This window comes from Stegostoma tigrinum, chromosome 36 (assembly GCF_030684315.1).
Source record: "Stegostoma tigrinum isolate sSteTig4 chromosome 36, sSteTig4.hap1, whole genome shotgun sequence".
Taxonomy (NCBI): domain Eukaryota; kingdom Metazoa; phylum Chordata; class Chondrichthyes; order Orectolobiformes; family Stegostomatidae; genus Stegostoma; species Stegostoma tigrinum.
In genome coordinates this window covers 5506272-5527609 of record NC_081389.1, presented here as the reverse complement: position 1 = coordinate 5527609, position 21338 = coordinate 5506272, and the positions used below count along the sequence as shown (strand labels likewise).

Genomic DNA, 21338 nt, shown 5'->3' with positions numbered 1-21338 from the left:
GCATTGAAGTGGCAGGCAACAGGTAGTTCAGGGTCTTTTTTGCGAGCAGAACATAGATGCTCTGTGAAGTGGTCACCAAATCTACGCTTCGTTTCCCCAACATAGAGGAGGCCACATGGTGAGCAGCAAATGTAGCAGACTAGATTCTGGGAAGTGCTTCACCTGGAAGGTATGTTTGGACCCTTGGGAGGTAAATGCGCAGGTTTTGCACCTTCGCAGGGGAAGGTGCCGTAGAGCTGTGGGGAGGTGTTGGGGGCAAAGTAAGTACGGACCAGGGTGTCCTGGAGGGAACGGTCCCTGCGGAAGGTGGATAAGGGAGGGGAGGGGAATGTGTGTCCAGTGGTGGCATCTTGCTGGAGGTGGCAGAAATGGCATCTGATGATCTTCTGGATGTGATGCTGGTGGGATGGTAGGTAAGGATAAGGGGAACCCTATCGCTGTTGCAGGAGGGAAGACAAGGGGTGAGGTAGGGAGATGATTCGGAGCCAATTGAGGGCCCTGTTGACAACAGAACTGGGGAATCCTCAGTTGAGGAAGAATGTAGACATTTCGGAACGTTGAAGTTGGCCTCATCTGAACTTATGTGACAGAGGCGGAGGAGATGAGAGAATGGAACGGAGTCTTTACAGGAAGTGGGGTGTGAGGATGTATAATCCATGTAGCTGTGGGAGTCAGTGGGTTTGTAATGGATATTAGCGGCACTAATAACCACTACAAACCCACCAACTCTCACAGCTACATGGACTATACATCCTCACACCCCACTTCCCGTAAAGACTCCATCCCAGTCACATATAAAAACTTATATTTTCCCAGCCATCAGTTTTGAGGACAGGTCACCGGACCTGATGTTAACTCTGTTTTCTCCTCCACAGACGCTGCCAGACCTGCTGAGCTTTTCCAGCAACTTTGTTTTGTTCACATTTTAACTGCTCCAAAGGCTGCTCACAAACAAATCAACAGATGTGCTAAACTGTCACAGTAACAGTGTTATCAGGGGTTAAGGCTTATGTTGGGCAGATGACCAATAATAGGTCAAATATCACAATTTTATGGTCTCTTTACCACTTTCACAAGCGCTCAGTGCCAGTATAAATTAAAAATATTTCAATCTGAACAATTGAGGGTCCAGAGGGGTGGGCTAGACAACCAGGCTATACGATTTATCACAAAATGACATAGGCAGATTTATACAATTGTTCACCCGGCCATATTTTCCTTGGAATGATGCGTGCGCACACACAAATCAACCACTTCAACCACCTGACCTCATGGTTTACACTATTCACATTTTGGTGTTTGTGCACAAATGAGACAAATTATTTTTTTAAAAATTAAGTCTTAAAGACCTTGCATCAAAGCGACCATTTCACTAATTATTCATTGCTAATTACACCTCCTCCACACACCAATTCACACGGACAGTTGGTATCATCAGTGCGATAATGGATTTCAGCAAAGCAGATTGTGAGGGTTCTTCTGAATATCACTCAGAAGTGGATGATGCTGGTAAGCAATATTTATTGCTTTACACCAGATGACGGCTCATACAGCCGACTGGCTCACTAGAACACCAGAAGACACGCGGAGCCAATTGGCTCCAGTTGATCCCTGGAGTCTGCCATAGCTCACTGAGCAGCCCTCTCACCTCCGACTCAGAGGTATGGGGTTCAAATCCCCAGAATCCGGCACAAAAATTTAGTTCAACACCTCTAAAATGCAGTATTGAGGGAGTATTGCAATGTCACAAACTGTACCTCACATCTACTTCATAAAGGACCCACTTGCTCCCTCTGATGAATGTAAAACAGCCCACAATCCTAGCAGCCCATCAATTCTGCTACATCTTTAAACCTGTGGATGGTGCACACTGTCAGAATCTGAAACATGAATCCTCATGCTGAATACTGCCAGCATTTCCTGAGTTGGTCTTCAATTCTGCTCTCCGGCCCACATTAGTTGGTGACTGCACCTGAAGCTGACTGGACCCCCAACTCAGGAGCTCCCCAAACCCCACCCCTCTTAAAGGTTTCTACTTCTCCTCTTTTTAATTGTCCCTTTAACCATATCACTCTGACCAAAGTCTTAGTTAGCAGTCTTAATAAGTGGCTGAGTGACAAATCCTGGTTGGTAACATTTGCCAAGTGCCTTTAGACAATGTTAAAGCCACGTGGAGACAGTTAGACAAGTAAGTTGGGCACCCGGCTAATGCTTTGGGGCATAGGTTCAAATCTCACCATGGCAGCTATGGAACTAAAACAGTGGCAGTGATGCTGATTGTGAAAGTATCATTGACGGTCACTAAAAGCCCATTTAGATCACGAATGCCCTTTACAGAACGAAATCTACCAGCTTATCTGGTCTGGCCTACATGATCCACAGCAACGTAGCTGACTCTTTAACTGCCCTCTGAAATGACCCAGCAAACAATTCAGTTCAAGTACAATTAGGGGCATATAATAAATGCCTAACTTGCCAGTAACGCCCACAGCCCAAAGAATTTTAAAATACGTACATAGCAGTTGTCTTTATGAAGCTAAGGAGTTGGTTATAGCAGCAGAGAACAGATCACAAAACAGTGAAGCAGATATGGAGGGACAGAGATAGACAGAGAGGGAGAGATGTGAAAAAGGAGAGGGGAGAAGAGAAAGGAGGACAATGTTACTTACAGCAAATTGGAGTCCTTCTCCACTAAAATTTCGTTTTTTTTAAATCCAGGATATTAACAGTTTTCACCAGAATATCAGAAAAATCATCAATAGTAAAATGGCACTAGGCTGCATAATCTGCCTTTTAAACTGACAAGGCACCAAAATTAACATTGTTTGATCTCCTGGACTCTACAAAGATCTGAAAAACATGCAAGAGGACCTGCAGCCTTTTTACTTCAATAGTATTGTAGGCATACATCCCACCTTCACCATTTGAAGTAGCTCAATGTGAAACAGCTTTGGGTTTGAAGCACCTCTTGGTCTCAGAATTTCACAGCAGAGCTGTAGCCCTCTCCACAATATACCAGATGTTTCTTCCTCTGTGCAGGATGAGTCAGAGAAGCATCCTGCTACTCCCTCGCCGATTGCCTTCCCTCTTCTATTATTGTACTGTCAAAGGATCTTGATCTGTGCCTCTGCCCACAAGTAAAAAAGACTGCCGCAATGGCCTTGAGATGAAGACTCAAGCAAGCATCACAGCATTCATTTCAGAAACACGTGTCTCAATCACTGAGCAGCTCAAAAGGATTCCTTCTGTTTGCTGAATTAAACACACATGAATCTCACTCACAAAGCTACTTTGAACTACTGGAATGGAGGCATAAAAAAGTCAAATGGCAACAGCTCCTTTGGTTGCGTGGGAGCGGGGAAAACAAAAAGACACCCTGTACAGAGTTCCTGTGACAAAACAAAACTTCATGTTCTGAAGTAAACTGCTTACTGTAAAATTTCTTCTTTCCATGTGTTCAGGAATCAAACTGAAAGCTACAGCACCACTGTCCAACTTGGTATAATGCAATAAAGTTCTTCACACAAGGTCCTCCTAGTGAAACATCCATAAGTCTACGGTGAACAGTGTTATTAATGTGGAACTATCCAAGAAAAAGAGATAAGCCACGAATTACTGATCTCTAGAACGAGGCAGTCAATTTCTACTGTTCAGCCGGTAGCCTCAAGGAGCAGACCCTCCCAGCTCCCCATTCTTTTACAGGAAAAGACCTACACAGAAAATCTAGGTACGACCTTCGCAAAGTCATTACATACAGAAACAGACAATGCCACACAACACATGTCAGTTTTGGCAGGGCATAAACGATATGTTGGGGTATAAAGCGAAGTCGAATAGAATCCCTGACAACAATGCATCCCTCCCCCACTAAGCTCAATGCACTCTATGCTCTTTCTGAACAGAAGGTCAGTGAAATGATGTCAACTGCCCCTACAGCCTCAGGTGTACCTATACCACATTCACTGACACAGACATCAGATCAGTCTTCTTGAGGGTGACCCATGGCAAGTGACTGGCCCAGATGAAGTCTACAGCTGTGCATTCAGATCCTGCATGGGCCAGCTGGAGGGAGTACTGAAAGACATTTTTAACCCGTCCTTACTACAACCTGAGGTTCCCACCTGCTTTAAAGTGGCCAGTGGCAGCTGGGTGCCAAAGCAAAATCAGAAGTCACAAGACCCCAGGTTACAGTCCAACAAGTTTATTTGAAATTACAAGCTTTCACAGCACTGCTTTCGGATAACCCTGTTGGTCTATAACCTGGTGTTGCCGGACTTCTGACTTTGTCCACTCCAGTCCAATACCCGCACCCCCACAGCAAATAAAAATCAGGTAGCATGCCTTAAAAACTACCACCTGGTGGCTCGGACATCCATTCTGATCAAGTACTTTAAGGAGTTTAGTAATAGCACACATCAAAGCCACCCTTCCAGATTGCTTTGACCCACTCCAACCTCACCCACCATCACAACAGGTCCACGACCCACATCTTCCTAGCCCTACACATGCCTGGAACATCTGGATAACATGGACATCTATATCAGACTCCTTTTTTATTGACTTTAGCTACGTCTTCAACACATAATTCCAATCAAACTCTGAGACCCAGGACTCTGCTCCCTTCTCTGCAACTGGATCCTGGACTTCCCGACCCACAGACCATAATCAGTAAGGACAGCTGACAACATCTCCCAAATAATCTTCAACATTGGTGCTCTGTAAGGCTGCGTATTCAGCTCCTTACTATACTCATTATACACTCATTACTGTGCAGGCAAATTCTGCTCTAACTCCATTTACAAGTTTGCTGACGGTACTACTGTAAAGGGCCAGATCTTAAACAAAGACGAGACAGAAAGCTTAGTGGCATGGTGGAAAGACAATAATCTCTCCCTCAATGCCAGCAAAATGAAGGAAGCCACATGGAGGCATACCCAGCTGTATCAGTGGTGCCGAGGTGAAGATGGTCGAGAACTTCAAGTTCCGAGGAACAAACATTACAAACAATCTGTCCGGGTCCATCCACATCGATGCTACATGACTAAGGAAGTCCAGCATGTTCACAATGACTTCTGCCAATTTCTTAAAGACACACCACAGAAAGCATCCTATCCCGATGTCACACAGCTTGGTACAGCAACTGTTCTTTCCAGGAATGTAAGAAATTACAGAAATTAAGCAGCCCAGTTCATTGCACAAACCAGCCTTCCATCCATAGACTCTGTTTGTACTTCCCGCTGCCTCAGGAATGCAGCGAACAATGTAAAAGACCCCGTCCTACTCCAGTTATACTCTCTTCCACCCTGTTCTATCAGGAAGGTGATACAAAAGTTCGAAAACACGCTCCAACAGTTTCAAGAACAGCTTCTTCCCTACCGTTATTAGGTTTTTGAACAAACCTTTCATACATCAGAGTTGATTTTTCTCTGCACCTTGTTTGTAGCTGTAACACTATATTCTGCATCCTGTTGTTACCCTGATGTATTCGTGCAAGGTCGGGATAGCTCGCAAAACAATACTTTTCACTGTATGTCACTACATGTGACAACAATTAATCAAAGCTTTTAGGAGACCTGAAAAACAATACTGCTTCAGCATTCTACAACTACACAGTATGGAAGTGCTAAACGCCAGAGATTTTAAAGCTGCAACTTCTGAACGTTTGTGACCATTGCACTGAGGATTCCATTCACTCCCATCTCATGTCCACCTCCCAATCTGCCATTATCCCACAAGCGGGTATTGACTGTACAGGACAATCTGTGCCAAATTGCTTTCTGCCCTGAGACAGCAGTCAGGTAGAGGATATAGGGCAGAACCAAGGAGTGGGTGAAACCTAAGGAGGGTTGTCTCTGAATTGCAATTCACAAATTGGCAGTCATTTAAATGACGCCTCCAACATGGTTCCAATCACTTTTCGTTCAAAGGTTTGCAAACTAAACAGTGAACTATGTAATTTTATATATTTGTTCAAAGGATGTAAGCATCGCTGTCTCAACCAATGTTTACTGTCCATCCAAGTGCCATTGAGAAACCGACAGTCAGCTGCCGCTTCTTGGGATGTAAAAAAGACCCAGAGTGCTATTAAGAGGACGATTTAGGGATTTTGACCCAGCAGCACTGAAGGAACAGTGATATAGTTCTGAGTCAGGATGGAGTGTGTTTGAAGAGAAACTTGCAATTGGTAGTTTTCCCACCTGTCTGCTGACCTTGCCCTTCAGCATGTTAGTGGTTACGGGTTTGGAAGGTACTGAGGAGCCTTAGGTCAGTCATTATCAGGACAGTTGACCCAAAGCTTCGGTAATCTAGTCAAGAGTTTGAATATGCATAGCTAAGTTTTGGATGACAACATAATGGAGAACTGAGGTTGGGAGGCAAGCTTAAGGGAATACCAGAATAGTCAAGAGCACAAGCACAAGCAAGAAACTCTGCCACAACTGAAGGCAGAAGGTCTCCTACTAGTGGTTCACCTGCTGGCCCCAAATCAACTCAAATTAGCAAATGCATTCGGCAAAGGGGAAATCTCACTTGATACTGTCACCAGTTGTCGACCGGGGTGTGGGAGTGTGCACACTTGTGTGAAGGACAGAGATTTCAAAATTTTTTAAAAAGGTGACATTGCTGAATCTACAACTTTTGTCTGATGTCATTTTTTTCCTTAATCCCCTTCCAATGAATGAAATCTCTCCAGTGATGAGTTGAGTGTTAATGGAAGCAGTTTCTATTTATGAAAGTACGCACCAGCCTCTGAAGCAATTTAAATTTAGCATAACTTTTTTTTACATGCTGCTTTTCCTTGGCCTTTGCAGCTTTGGTTGCAAAGGAAGGAGTGACAGCTCAAACTGTCAGAGGGAAAGTGCCTGCTATATTTTGGCTGCCTGTTTTGTTAAAAAATCAGTGAAAATCATAAGCAACCCAAGGCATTGTCACAGTCAAGGTGGGAAAGTGTATAATACATCACAAGAAGAGACACATCTATACCTGCAGTACAGATCAGTTGCAAGAGGTAACCAAACCATCACACTGTGGGCATGAAGTGCAAACACACTGGCATATGTTCATCCTGCTAATATCAGATACATGCCTGCACTCAATGCTTCTAAGAACATTAAAACAATGGCTTCAGGTGTGAAAGCATTTGATCAAAGAGTTCTTCATTCATGAGTGCGGAATCCAAACCCACAACCATTTCCATCTAGAAGGACAAGGGCAGCACATATGTGGGAACACCACGACCTGTAAGTTCCCCTCTAAGCCACTGTCCTGACTGGGAAATATCACCATTCCTTCACTGTCACTGGGTCAAAACCCTGGAATTCCTTCCCTAAATGTACTGTGGGTCAACCTATTGCACATGGACTACAGTACATGAACTGTAGCAGCTCACCATCACCTCACAAGGGCAACTAGGTACAGACAGTTAAGTGCTGGCCAGCCAGCGACGCCTACATCCATGAGTGAATTTTTTAAAAAAGGCTAATGTTAATCCTCCCACTCAGCGTAGGCAGAGATTGATGATGCAAAGAAAGGTGTTATGACTGGATGCATGATGCAGAGAAGGCCAGAGATATTTCAGGATTCTGCCTGATTCAGTGCTACACGATTTGGAGGGAACTCCCATATGAAGGGGCACAATTCTTTGAGAATACCCATCAGCAAGAGGAAGAATGGTAAAGGAACTAGAGAAAGGAATGCTCAAGGTCAAGGATCAATTCCAGCAACTAGATATATACCTGACAAATGTGTGATTGGAGATGTGGCTCTAGTATTGGGCTCATCAGCCACACAATGCCCCACAGAGCCCCCAAGCACTGACACAGACTTTCTGAAGTGGACAATCATACTTGTTCAAGATAATAAAATGTGAGGCTGGATGAACACAGCAGGCTCAGCAACATCTCAGGAGCACAGAAGCTGACGTTTCAGGCCTAGACCCTTCCCGAAACGTCAGCTTCTGTGCTCCTGAGATGCTGCTGGGCCTGCTGTGTTCACCCAGCCTCACATTTTATTATCTTGGATTCTCCAGCATCTGCAGTTCCCATGATCACTCACCAATCACACTTGTTCGCAAGGAATCGCCACCACCACTGAGTTCAGAGAGTCCATTGGATATACTGCCCACTCCTTTGCACAGAAGCATTATCTAGCAACGGTTTTAAATTTTCCTTTGCCTCCAGGCTCCCCTGGCAATGTTCATCTCGCATTTACATTACTATTGCATTTGTAATCTGGTATAACTCAACACATCACGCTCAAACACAATCCTTCCAGGCACAATAGCACAGGTGTCTCTCAATCCTGTCCGGAAAGCTCAGATCTCTAAAGTTAAAGTTCAATTCAGTGACATGCAGAAAGGAGTGGGGCGAATGGAACTAAGCACAAGGTCTTCAGATAGAATGCCAGTAAGTTATTGACCTGCGTGGTCTTGATTAATTTTTACACCTTGGGGCATCCTCAAGGAACTGTGCTCTGTTAACTTCTCAACAGAGTTTCTCAACCTCATGATGATGCCTTCCGTCAATGGCACTTCCTTGTACCAACACTAGACCTCTCATGCTCCGAGACTGTACGTTTTCTCATGAAAATGGAGAGACAACTGTGATGTCATTCCAAAGATAAATCAGGATAATTCCCAGAATCCAATGCAAACAGTAATGCTCAAAATCCATCACACAATACAACAGTTTCTAAAGCAGTCAGCTCTGCTCATCTGTACAGCCTTCAAACCCATTGCACACTCCCTTGTCAGCATCTCTTAAACCATGTCCTCCTACCATCTTGGACAAGGGAAGCAGACACATAGGGGAAAATCACCACCTGCAAGCTTCCCCTACACCCCTTGCCACTTATCATCCTGACTCCCAATAGTATCACTGTTCTCCACTGAAACTGGGCCAAAATCCTGGAAACTCCCACCACCCCCAACAGTACTGTGGGTGACTGTATGGATTGCTGTGCTTCAAGAACACAGCTCACCACTATCTTCCCAAGGGTAAGAAATGCTTGCCTAGCCAGCGAAGTCTATATTCTGCGGATGAATGAAGAAGTGCTCTTCCATTTTTGTCTAAATGAAGCTTGCTAACAGTGTTCTTGATTGGTCATTTATCAACTACCTGATGAACTAGGCAACAAATTAAAAGAAAGTTTGTACATGGCTGCAGGCAGTAAAGGAAAAGTAGGCCATTTCCACAAGCCCGAGACTCTTGTGGCATAGTGGTAGCATCCCTACCTCTGAACCAGTTCTCAGCAACGGTCACCTAACCCAAAACATTAAATCTGACTTCTGCCCACAGATGCTGAGAGCCGGCTGAGCTTTTCCAGCAATTTCTGTCTTTGGTCTCAATGAGAAGGCCCAGGTTTAAGTCCCACTTGCTCCAGAGGTGTGTAACAACATCTTCTACACAGGCTGATTAAAAATATCTACTTCCACAAAGCCAGCCTTGCCTGAAACTTATTTATTGGCTACTTGCTTCATATTCTTCATTTACAATAGAGATAAAGCAGTTTAACTCCCACTCATGCTATCCAGTAAACCCCTCTCCATTCTGAAGCTCTGCAGCAGGACTATCTGAGACCCGTTCAACCCAAAAAGGGACTTCAACTTTGAGAATATGTCAACATAATTTAAAAGCTGATGCACTAGAACATGCTCTACTATTGGTCTGAGTCACCAATAACATTTCAGACTTGTGTACGTTTAGTGTAGGCTGCACTGATCATCCAAATGGGGCTTTGCCATTATAGGGTATTTAATTTGCATTCAAGCCTCTGTCAGCCTCTTAGGTTGCTTTCCTAAACCAATACAAAATCCTCACTGGCTTTTTCTACACTGATCCCTGGGAAACAGCAGTTTGAAAAAAAACCAGTGGAAAGCTTCAAGAACTTTAGCTCCAGAAATCCTGACTCAGCTAGGGATGACGTCATTCTTGTGTTCTCAGGAATCACAAGCTGCTGCTGCTGGCAACCTGGGAGATAAGTAAGGCTTCACATCTACAAACTCCCATCCCACTACTACAACTCTCACTCTCCTGCCAGACATTCTGTTCCTACTCAACACAGTCTTGTTTCAACCAAGGGAAAAAACACGATAGACAATCTAGTGGAGAACAGACTGCTGCACAGAAGCAACTTCCAAATCCAAACTGCCTTTTGCAACCTTAAGACATCACAAAGCACTTTTAAATCAATGAGGTACAGTAACTGTTGCAACATTTGCACACAAGCATCCAGTAACAGCAAGATGACAATAACCAGATAATCTGATTTTACAATGTCGGTTGAGGGACACAATGACCAGTAAAGAGATCTAATATTCTCTTAATCAAAATATTTTATATCTACCTGACAGAGCATAGGGACATCTGTTTGATGTGTTCCTGAAGAGGCACCTGACAGTATTCCTCTAACAAGGCACTAAGAGCATCAGCCTCAATCATTTGCTCAGCAACCTCTGAGTGGGACTTGAACCCACAATCTGCTGATTCAGAAGTGGAATGTGCTACTCACTGAGCCATCACAGGACACTATGAAAGATGTGTGACATGTTCAAATGACTGCTGAGCACATCAATCACTTTACTTAGAGACATACAGCACAGAAACAGACCCTTCAGCCCAACTGTTCCTGATATCCTAAACTGATCTAGTCCCATTTGTCAGCATGTGGCCCATATTCCTTGAAATCATTCCTATTTATGTTCCCATCCAGATGCCTTTTAAATGTTGTAATTGTACCAGCTTCCATCATTTCCTCTGGTAGCTCATTCAATATATGCACCACCTTCTGCATGAAAAAGTTACCCTCCAGATCCCTTTTAAAAAACTTTCCCCACTCACCTTAAACCTGTTCACCCTTATCCATTCCTCTCATGATTCTGTAAATCTCTAAAAGGTCACCCCCCTCAGCCTCTGACCCTCCAGGGAAAAAAGCCCAGCCTATTCAGCCTCTCCCTATAGCTCAAATACTCCAGTCCCATCAATATTCTTGTAAATTTTTTCTGCTACCCTCTCAAGTTTAAAAACATCCTTTGTACATACGGGAGACCAGAATCATACAGTTTTCTAAAAGTGGCCTAACCAATGTCCTATACAACTGTAACACTGACATCCCAACTCCTATGCTCAATGTTCTGACAAATGTAGGCAAATCTGCCAAAAGCCTTCTTCATCACCCTGTCTACCTGCGACTCCATTTTCAAAGAACTCTTACTTTGTGCTTAAGATGGTTTCAATGATTTCAGCTGCAACATTAACATCAATTTGTTTTTCGGATCAACCACAATTATATTTTCCGGTTTCATACGGAAGCAATAGGAATGCAGACATTGTATTATATTGATCACAGATGTTTAATACTGTAATGGTGAGAGAGTCCAGGAACCCATTTTCACATGATCAGCACTTCCCCCATCCATTTGACTCCCGGCTAATCAATATAGCTTGTAATGAAACACTGACAGTTCTGAAGAGAATGAATACATATCCTAGCTCCCACAAGGAATCAGTACCTGGCTTCTTACGATATGAAGGCTCTCAAATGCAACAAATTGGACTCAGGAGGGGCACTAGAGCCAGTCACAAAACATCCCACAACTCCACCAATGACAATGCCTTATTGATAGGAGATCTAGGATATGAATGGGAAAGGAAAAGGGAGGGAAGATTTAAGAAAAGAAACTGGGCATAAAAGCAAAATAACAGCTAAAATGGGATGCCTCAGAGGAGGGGATTAAATCTTGCACTGAACTGAACTTTGCTTTAAAAGGTGCCAAAACCGAGAGTGTAAGTAGGGCGTTCTGGAGATCAGTTTCAGGATCCTTCTGTGATTAATACAGGCCAACACGAGAACAGTAAGACATGGAATGCACTACCTATAAACGTGTGGTCACCGCAGGCTCAACTGAGGCAATCAAACTCTTATCCAGAAAGAATAAATGCACACAGTTGTGGGGAGAAAGGGGCATGAAGATTGATATCAAGTGAAGTGCTCAGAGAGCATGACTGACATGGGCTGAATGGCCTCATTCTGCATTGCAACAATTCTGTGCATTTGCGTGGCAGGAAAATAGTTACATGAATGCCATGCCCACCACCACGTTTTTCTTCCGCTCGTTCCGTGAGCCTGGGAAATGTGTTGGTAACAGAACACTATCAGAGTTGTTCCTGGCCCCTTTACTTTTCTCATTTCGGAGATTAATTCTTTAGCTTTGACTGTTTAAAAACCAAGCACAAATCCACCCTGGGAGTTGGCACTTCACATTGTACCACCAGTCTGGCTGATTTACACAAACACAACTTTTCAGTACGGGCATGATGGGTAACTGTGGTAATGAATATGTTTCACATTCCATAATATGTTCAATCAATGCCAAGTTGTAGCAAGAACCCGTAAAGCATCACATAAAATGTGGAGGAATGTCCACATTCTGAAAAGGAGGAAAAACACAGGCCAGAGAAAATAACATAGAAAACATGCACCCTGGAGCGAGTACAAAGGATCACAAAGTTTAAAAGTAACAGTTGTGACTCCACTTGACTGGGGTTATTGCTGCTTCGTTTCCTGTTTAAATGTCGGTGAATTGAGAAGATATTGTTTCCAATACCAGAGTATATGCCACTTGGCCTATATTAAACAGAAGAGGATCCTGAAACTGATCCCTGGGATGCCCTACTTAATGCTGTCTGTTTTGGCAGCTTTTAAACCAAAGTTCAATCCAGCGCAAGGTTTAATCCTCTTCTCTAAGGCATCCTATTTTAGGCATTATCCATCATCATGGATCCTTGTTAAAAGCTCTCAGAAATGCAACATTAACTGCATTTCCTTGTCCACTGTACCAAACATCTTCAAAGAAATGTGTTCATCTGGAGTAAATGCAACATTGGTAATTCCCCTACAACAGGCACCAACTTAACAGAGAGCAACACTTCAGAAGCCTGGAGCATTCTTTCTTTTCTGTATTGTTTCATGGGATGTGGGTATTGTTGGCAAATCCAAGAAACCAAACCAAACTGCCCCTGATGTGAATGGCTCGCTGAGCCATTTCAAAGACCAGTTAACATTAATCACATGGCTGTGCTCTCGTACAGAATTAGAATTACAACTTTTTATTCACTTTCTAGTGGGCAGCCTCAGAGCCTCTTTTTCCAGAATCACCGGTGGAGCAACGATATCCAGCTGGACTGGACCCAATATTAAGAGTGGAAAACCAGAAATGTTTTCAAACGACAGGTGTAATGCCTGTACAGGTACACTGACTACATTCTGGGCTAGCACTGTAAACACTGGTGTAAAAGTCAAGTTTCAGCCAAACACAAACCAGGGGACCAACTTGAGCAGTAACATTTGGGAGGGGATGAAATTCTCCTCTCTCTCACCAGCTTGCTGTCAGAGTTGCCAGGTCAGACCCAAATCCCAAAAGGAACCAAAAAGTATCTTTTTACTTAATTTCTTTTACATATAATAATCATCTCAATAAAAACAGACATTATCTATATAATCTTTTATATACAACACCCAGGCCTGGATCTGAAATCTCCAATAGCTAATTTTCCTACTTGTGTTAGGGCAAACACTTGAAGAGGTCTGTAAGAAACAGAGTTCCTTCTGGTGATTTTCAATTTTATATTTTGAAACTCTATTTTCCAACCAAAGCCACATTCTAGGCCATCCTTTATTTCTGCATTTATTCTTGGGCATCTGTCCCAGCTATGTAGATAGCTTCCTCCAGGTTCCAAAGATTTTCCCCGATATCTAAAATTCTCCAGCTGCTGCAATCTCAGCAATGTTCAGTTAGAACCGGACTGTATATCTGTCATTCCTACCTGATGCCACTTCGTTGTATTAGAGTACAAAATTGGTTGGAATAGTGTGGACTGCAGTGAGGTGGCAAACGTGATAGCATGAGCCGATGTGCCGACACAAGGAGCTGAACAGCCACCTTCAAAGAAGTGCTTTCCTTTGATTCTATCAATTGGCAGGCCCGTACCAAAGTAAATGTGACTCCTACAGCGAGTAGTGAATACAAGGAGATCGCATTTTTCTAGCTAAAAGTTGGGGTTGGCCTATACACAGCACCAACCATTGCTCAATATACATTCTAATTCTGATGGAGTCCCGGATTCAGATACATGAAGTAGACATCTAACTACCGTAGCAGTTGAGATTAAATTCAGTTACTTTTGTTGCTAAACCCATTTGGTTCATGAATTTTCTTTAGGGACTGAAATCTTCCATCCTTGCACAGTCTGGCCTACGTGCCACTCCAGAACCGCAGCAATGTGGTTGACTCATGGCAGTTCTCTGAAACAGCTCAACCAGTCAGTTACATTCAAGGTGGCTGACCACCATCTTCTCAAGGGCAATCAGAAATGGACAAAAGCCACTGGCCTTGCTGTCATGCAGAGAACAAAACCAAAGCACACAGAGACGCTTCCAAAAATACCTTCAACAGGTTCCAGAAAACCTACAGATTCTTACAATAGGACAGTCTCAATATTGGGACAGTCTCATATCCAGATTCAATTCACAATAAGTTTCTCAATGGAAGTGCCTTGTAATCAAAACTCCTCACAAACAAAGTCACACCACTGATATACCCGAGGGATATTTGGGAGAAACGCTGAAATTATGCCTTGTTCAAAATTACTACTTTGATAAATTACGAGTATACTTCCAAAATACAACAAAAGGACACCTCTCTTAGTTAGACCAGAGCCACGCTGCCTGCTTTGGTTTCCTTGACACTCTCAAAAGTAAGACTAGATTTTACATCCTCGCCTTTTCTTAGTTGATGATTCTTACTCGATTCGGAGTTCATTTCAAAAATACCTCATTGGCTGTAAAAAGCTTTGAGGCATCCAGTGTCACAAGTCACAAAATTAAGGCAATGGTATCACTATTGCAGCAAAGAGAATAAAGTTAGCTTTGTAGCTGATACAAGCAGAACAGTGGCCATAAAGTCTTTATCACTGACCATGTTAAGACACAACAACTTCAGACATTGTTCTATCACCATCTGTGCTGCTAAATGACCTTAGGCAGAGAGAGCACCCTCTGGGGGTTTATGAATAATCAATTGATTAATGCTGAGCTGTAATATCCGGACATCACAACGACCTGCTGACTTTACACGTGATAGTTCTACCCTCTACGCTGAAGCATGGATACAGCAACAAATTGTGGTGTTAACCCCGCAGCCTCTCAGAAGTAACAAATGAAGTAAGAAACTTGTCTAATGGAAGTACCTGTAACTCAGTAAGATGCCCCAAGGCACTTTACAGAAATGTCAAACAAGAAAATTGACATTAGTCCAAAGATACAATTGCTTTTCGTTACATCTGTTCTCTGTATATACAGATTCTCTTACTGGTCAGTCAGCTAGACCTCCAGATTGAGTAAGATACCTGCTGCAATTCTCAATTACCTGATACCTTTGTTCTTTCAGGCTGTTACTCCCTTCCCGGGGCCTCATCGAGACTGCCTCTGTAGGCTTTCCTCGACTGGCACCATCATTGCAGAATTCACAGCCCTTACCACCCCACCGAAAACAAAGTGCATTCTGTGACTTTACCTCTTGCGGACCCAAACCAGTCTCCTCCCCACTCTTCCAGTGGTAGCTACACCATCCGTGCTCACATACAATGCCACTTAATTCTCTCAGTCTTGTCCTTTAAACACCATCTGAACCTTCACACCACTGATCTCTCTTGTTGTAGTTCAGCCGCCATTTCCTGCAGACCTCTAACTCAGGCTATTATTCTCCCTTAAAAAAAGGGCACAACGTTGATGCTCCTCTTGAGAAGCAGGAAGCAGCCCTTCATCCCTGCGCGCTTGTTCAGCCATTTATTTTGATCCTGGCTGATTTGCACCTTGACTGTATGCTCGCCTTTTTGGTCCTGCTTTGTACTCCGCCGCACATCAAACATTTCTATGTGAAGCCACAAGAACGAAACACAAGAAATAAGCACCAGCTAAGGCAGGCAAGAGGAGTGACAGCCAGGCCTACTATTCTAAATAAAGATGAACACCCAGACATCATTACCAAGATTACCAACCAATGCTGTAGCTGATATCAAGGATCCAAATCAGTGCTGACATAGTGATTTATGAGGGGCACAGGATCCAAAAGGTGAGACAGAACTGCATTCTCAGTAATCAGTTAATTCTAGCAATTTACATTAGCCACTTCAATTTCAGTAAATCATAACCAGTACTCAAAATAGATATTAAAGACCATTCATGAGAAACCATATTACAGCAACAATAACACAGCTGAGCATCCTACTATCAAAGTCATTCAGCACAGAAACAGACTCTTTGGGAATATTGTCAGCGTGGACTTGTGGACCAAAGTAAATTAGTCCAACTTGCCTGCGTTTGGCCCACATCCCTCTAAACGTTTCCTATTCATACACTTTTACAAACATCTAAATGTTGTAACTGTATCCGCATCCACCGCTTTCTCTGGCAGTTCATTCCACATACAAACCACCCCGTATAAAGACACTTCCCCGCTTGCCTCTTAACTCACACCTACACTTTCCATCTGACAAAACTGCACACACTTTGCAATACCAGGGACCATTTGGCCCCACTTGTCCATGCTGGTGTTATGCTCCACATCAGTCTCCTGCTTCCACTTTTCATCACAGTCTATCAACAGAATCTTGGATCACATTCTCTCGTGTCTGTGTATTTAGCTTCCCCATAAACCGGCCATCTCAAATACTTTTAACATAATGGCTTCGCTTTGCATTGAGGCAAGGCTGGGGGAACAAAAAAAAACGCATCCTTCGGCAGAGAGCAGGAAGATGAGCTTTGTCAGGTTGAGAGTCAGCACCTGAAAAATGCCAGCCCTTCTGCTACCAGGGACTCCTCTGCCTTCTCATGTAGCAAATGCACCACTCCGCACCACAGACAGACAGACAGACACACAGATAGAGAATAACAGAACTTCCAAGGAGCTTGTCAGAATCAGTGATCAAAATATTAATACAGACATGTGCTTCACCTTCACCCATTTATTTTGATCCTGGCAGATTTGCACCTTAACTCTATTCTCTCCTTTTCGGTCCTGCTTAGTACTCTGTTGCACATCAAAATTTCTACATGAAGCCACAAGAGAAACAGGGAATAAACAACAGGTAAGGCAGGCAAGAGGAGTGACAGCCAGTCAACATTTTCCTCCATTTCCCAATTTGCAGCTTTAAACATCAGCTTAAAAAGAGATTAAGTTTCTGAAGCAGCAATTCTGGGAGAAAAACTGTAACAAGATATCCAAAACCAAGCTGAATCACCACTCCTGTTTATTTCTGCTGACTGTAATTCATCCCTGACTCAATCGTTCAACTTGTATTTTGAACCTCGTTCCATTCCTAGTCCCACGCTCCCCCTTTCTCAACCAGCATGCCACCTGCTCCCACATTTGGCAGTCAATATTTGGCTCTGATCTGAGTCAATTTTTCCATCATCTATACTGCCAGTCTTCACCCTGCTTCAGTCCATTACCACTGACTCACCCAACCTACCCAGGCCAGCTTTTATCTTTATGCCTCTACACTGCCAACTCTTTTGAATCCCTCATTCCCAACCTTAACACATTACTTTCTTCATATTTGCAAACCAGAGTTTTCTATCTAAAATTTACTTCAAATTCAAACATACTAATTTCAACAGTTTAACAGAACAGAAAACATGAAAACACAACCATTCTTCCTCTTCTGTCCATATCACCTCCCCCATTTCCTCACAATACTTCTGTAACTGTCCCCGGTGTTGGCCCTCAGAAGCCAGTCTGCAACATTCCACCTATTCCTCTCAACAATCCACATATTCTCCTTCTCCGCTCCCCCCGTATCATCCACTGCATAAACCCCTCCCCTGCATCAACCCCCCCCACCCCTTCCTCACTTATTCCACCCCCATAGTCGCATTCATCCCTCCCCATCCAGTCATGCACACCCCACTCCCATCACACCCCCTTACTCCCCCAGGTAACCCTCCCCCCAGTACTTGCCCCTCCCCCTCCACCCAGTGCTCTTACTCGCCTCCACCCAGTGCTCTTACTCCCCTCCCTGCACTCCCCCAGGGCTCCCTCCCTCACCCCCACGCCCCTCCCCATGCTCCCTTCCCCCCACCACCCCCCTAGTGCTCCCTTCCCCCCACCTACCCCCTAGTGCTCCCTCGCCACCCCCCCACCTACCCCCTAGTGCTCCCTCGCCACCCACCCCCTAGTGCTCCCTCGCCACCCCCCCCCTAGTGCTCCCTCGCCACCCCCCCCCTAGTGCTCCCTCGCCACCCCCCCCCTAGTGCTCCCTCGCCACCCCCCCCTAGTGCTCCCTCGCCACCCCCCCCCTAGTGCTCCCTCGCCACCCACCCCCTAGTGCTCCCTCGCCACCCACCCCCTAGTGCTCCCTCGCCACCCACCCCCTAGTGCTCCCTCGCCACCCACCCCCTAGTGCTCCCTCGCCACCCACCCCCTAGTGCTCCCTCGCCACCCACCCCCTAGTGCTCCCTCGCCACCCACCCCCTAGTGCTCCCTCGCCACCCACCCCCTAGTGCTCCCTCGCCACCCACCCCCTAGTGCTCCCTCGCCACCCACCCCCTAGTGCTCCCTCGCCACCCACCCCCTAGTGCTCCCTCGCCACCCACCCCCTAGTGCTCCCTCGCCACCCACCCCCTAGTGCTCCCTCGCCACCCACCCCCTAGTGCTCCCTCGCCACCCACCCCCTAGTGCTCCCTCGCCACCCACCCCCTAGTGCTCCCTCGCCACCCACCCCCTAGTGCTCCCTCGCCACCCACCCCCTAGTGCTCCCTCGCCACCCACCCCCTAGTGCTCCCTCGCCACCCACCCCCTAGTGCTCCCTCGCCACCCACCCCCTAGTGCTCCCTCGCCACCCACCCCCTAGTGCTCCCTCGCCACCCACCCCCTAGTGCTCCCTCGCCACCCACCCCCTAGTGCTCCCTCGCCACCCACCCCCTAGTGCTCCCTCGCCACCCACCCCCTAGTGCTCCCTCGCCACCCACCCCCTAGTGCTCCCTCGCCACCCACCCCCTAGTGCTCCCTCGCCACCCACCCCCTAGTGCTCCCTCGCCACCCACCCCCTTGTGCTCCCTCGCCACCCACCCCCTAGTGCTCCCTCGCCACCCACCCCCTAGTGCTCCCTCGCCACCCACCCCCTAGTGCTCCCTCGCCACCCACCCCCTAGTGCTCCCTCGCCACCCACCCCCTAGTGCTCCCTCGCCACCCACCCCCTAGTGCTCCCTCGCCACCCACCCCCTAGTGCTCCCTCGCCACCCACCCCCTAGTGCTCCCTCGCCACCCACCCCCTAGTGCTCCCTCGCCACCCACCCCCTAGTGCTCCCTCGCCACCCACCCCCTAGTGCTCCCTCGCCACCCACCCCCTAGTGCTCCCTCGCCACCCACCCCCTAGTGCTCCCTCGCCACCCACCCCCTAGTGCTCCCTCGCCACCCACCCCCTAGTGCTCCCTCGCCACCCACCCCCTAGTGCTCCCTCGCCACCCACCCCCTAGTGCTCCCTCGCCACCCACCCCCTAGTGCTCCCTCGCCACCCACCCCCTAGTGCTCCCTCGCCACCCACCCCCTAGTGCTCCCTCGCCACCCACCCCCTAGTGCTCCCTCGCCACCCACCCCCTAGTGCTCCCTCGCCACCCACCCCCTAGTGCTCCCTCGCCACCCACCCCCTAGTGCTCCCTCGCCACCCACCCCCTAGTGCTCCCTCGCCACCCACCCCCTAGTGCTCCCTCGCCACCCACCCCCTAGTGCTCCCTCGCCACCCACCCCCTAGTGCTCCCTCGCCACCCACCCCCTAGTGCTCCCTCGCCACCCACCCCCTAGTGCTCCCTCGCCACCCACCCCCTAGTGCTCCCTCGCCACCCACCCCCTAGTGCTCCCTCGCCACCCACCCCCTAGTGCTCCCTCGCCACCCACCCCCTAGTGCTCCCTCGCCACCCACCCCCTAGTGCTCCCTCGCCACCCACCCCCTAGTGCTCCCTCGCCACCCACCCCCTAGTGCTCCCTCGCCACCCACCCCCTAGTGCTCCCTCGCCACCCACCCCCTAGTGCTCCCTCGCCACCCACCCCCTAGTGCTCCCTCGCCACCCACCCCCTAGTGCTCCCTCGCCACCCACCCCCTAGTGCTCCCTCGCCACCCACCCCCTAGTGCTCCCTCGCCACCCACCCACCTACCCCCTAGTGCTCCCTCGCCACCCCCCCACCTACCCCCTAGTGCTCCCTCGCCACCCCCCCACCTACCCCCTAGTGCTCCCTCGCCACCCCCCCACCTACCCCCTAGTGCTCCCTCGCCACCCCCCCACCTACCCCCTAGTGCTCCCTCGCCACCCCCCCACCTACCCCCTAGTGCTCCCTCGCCACCCCCCCACCTACCCCCTAGTGCTCCCTCGCCACCCCCCCACCTACCCCCTAGTGCTCCCTCGCCACCCCCCCACCTACCCCAGTACTCCCTCGCCACCTCCCCAGCACTCCCGTCCTCCCCGCCTACCCCAGTACTCCCTCTACCCCAGCACTCCCTAACCTGCCCATACTCTTGCCATCCCCTCACCCCTCCCTATACTCTCCACCTCCTCACTCCCCATCCCTGTACTCACGCTCTGTCTCGTCCCCCTCTTTCTCTCCACACTCCTTCTCCTATTCCTCCTCCTCCTCCTCCTCCTCATACTCTCCCTCACTATCTCCTCACTCCCTATTCTCTTGCCTCCGTTATCGCTCCTGCTCCTGCTCCCGCGCCCCTCGGATCTCCCTCACACCCACCCCCCGGCTTCCGGGGCACTTACTGCGCGTCTGGCTCTGTTCGGTACCGCCGTTTCTGTCCCGCGTCCCGGGCTTTTCTCTGGGATTGTTTTCTGGAATTCTTTTTTCCTCTCTCTCCTCCTCCTCCGGAAGACAAGGGAAAGCTCCAGGAGCAAAACCGGAAAAGCAGCCTCGCAGCAACTGCTTCCGGGTCAGTGTGCCTTGGGTTGGGAGGGGTGGCGGCGCCGTGACGTCACGGGTCGGCACATGGCCCCATAGAGGCCTTGTGGTTGGTATTGGAGCCAATGGGTCACCTGGGTGTCAAGCTCTGTATTTCCATCCCACTGAATTAATATGAATGAAAAATTATTACTAAATATGCAGTGAGTCTAGTGACTTCCTTCCAAGGCATCCTGCCTGCCAGGAGCCGGAATTGCTTTTCATAGACAGATAGAATTCCTATAGTGTGGGAACAAGTCGGCCCAGTAAGTCCACGCTGCCCCTCTGAAGAGCATCCTACCTAGACCCATCTCCCTACCCTTTCCCATAACCCTGCATTTCCATGTCTAAT

The 21338-nt window shown here is 47.3% G+C and overlaps 1 protein-coding gene across 4 annotated transcripts in view; it reads right to left on the bottom strand.

Moving 5' to 3' along the window:
• The window catches only part of LOC125446836 (casein kinase I-like), a 185761-nt gene extending 164814 nt beyond the window's left edge, over positions 1–20947 (bottom strand). For 3 of the 4 annotated variants that reach the window (XM_048520725.2, XM_048520727.2, XM_048520728.2), the window contains exon 1: positions 20812–20947. The gene's annotated coding sequence lies outside the window, so the exon portion shown is untranslated. Of the gene's footprint in view, positions 1–2915; positions 3001–20811 lie in introns of those variants that run through there. The other variant, XM_048520726.2, reaches the window with a different exon arrangement.
• Between the last annotated feature and the right edge of the window lie 391 nt (positions 20948–21338).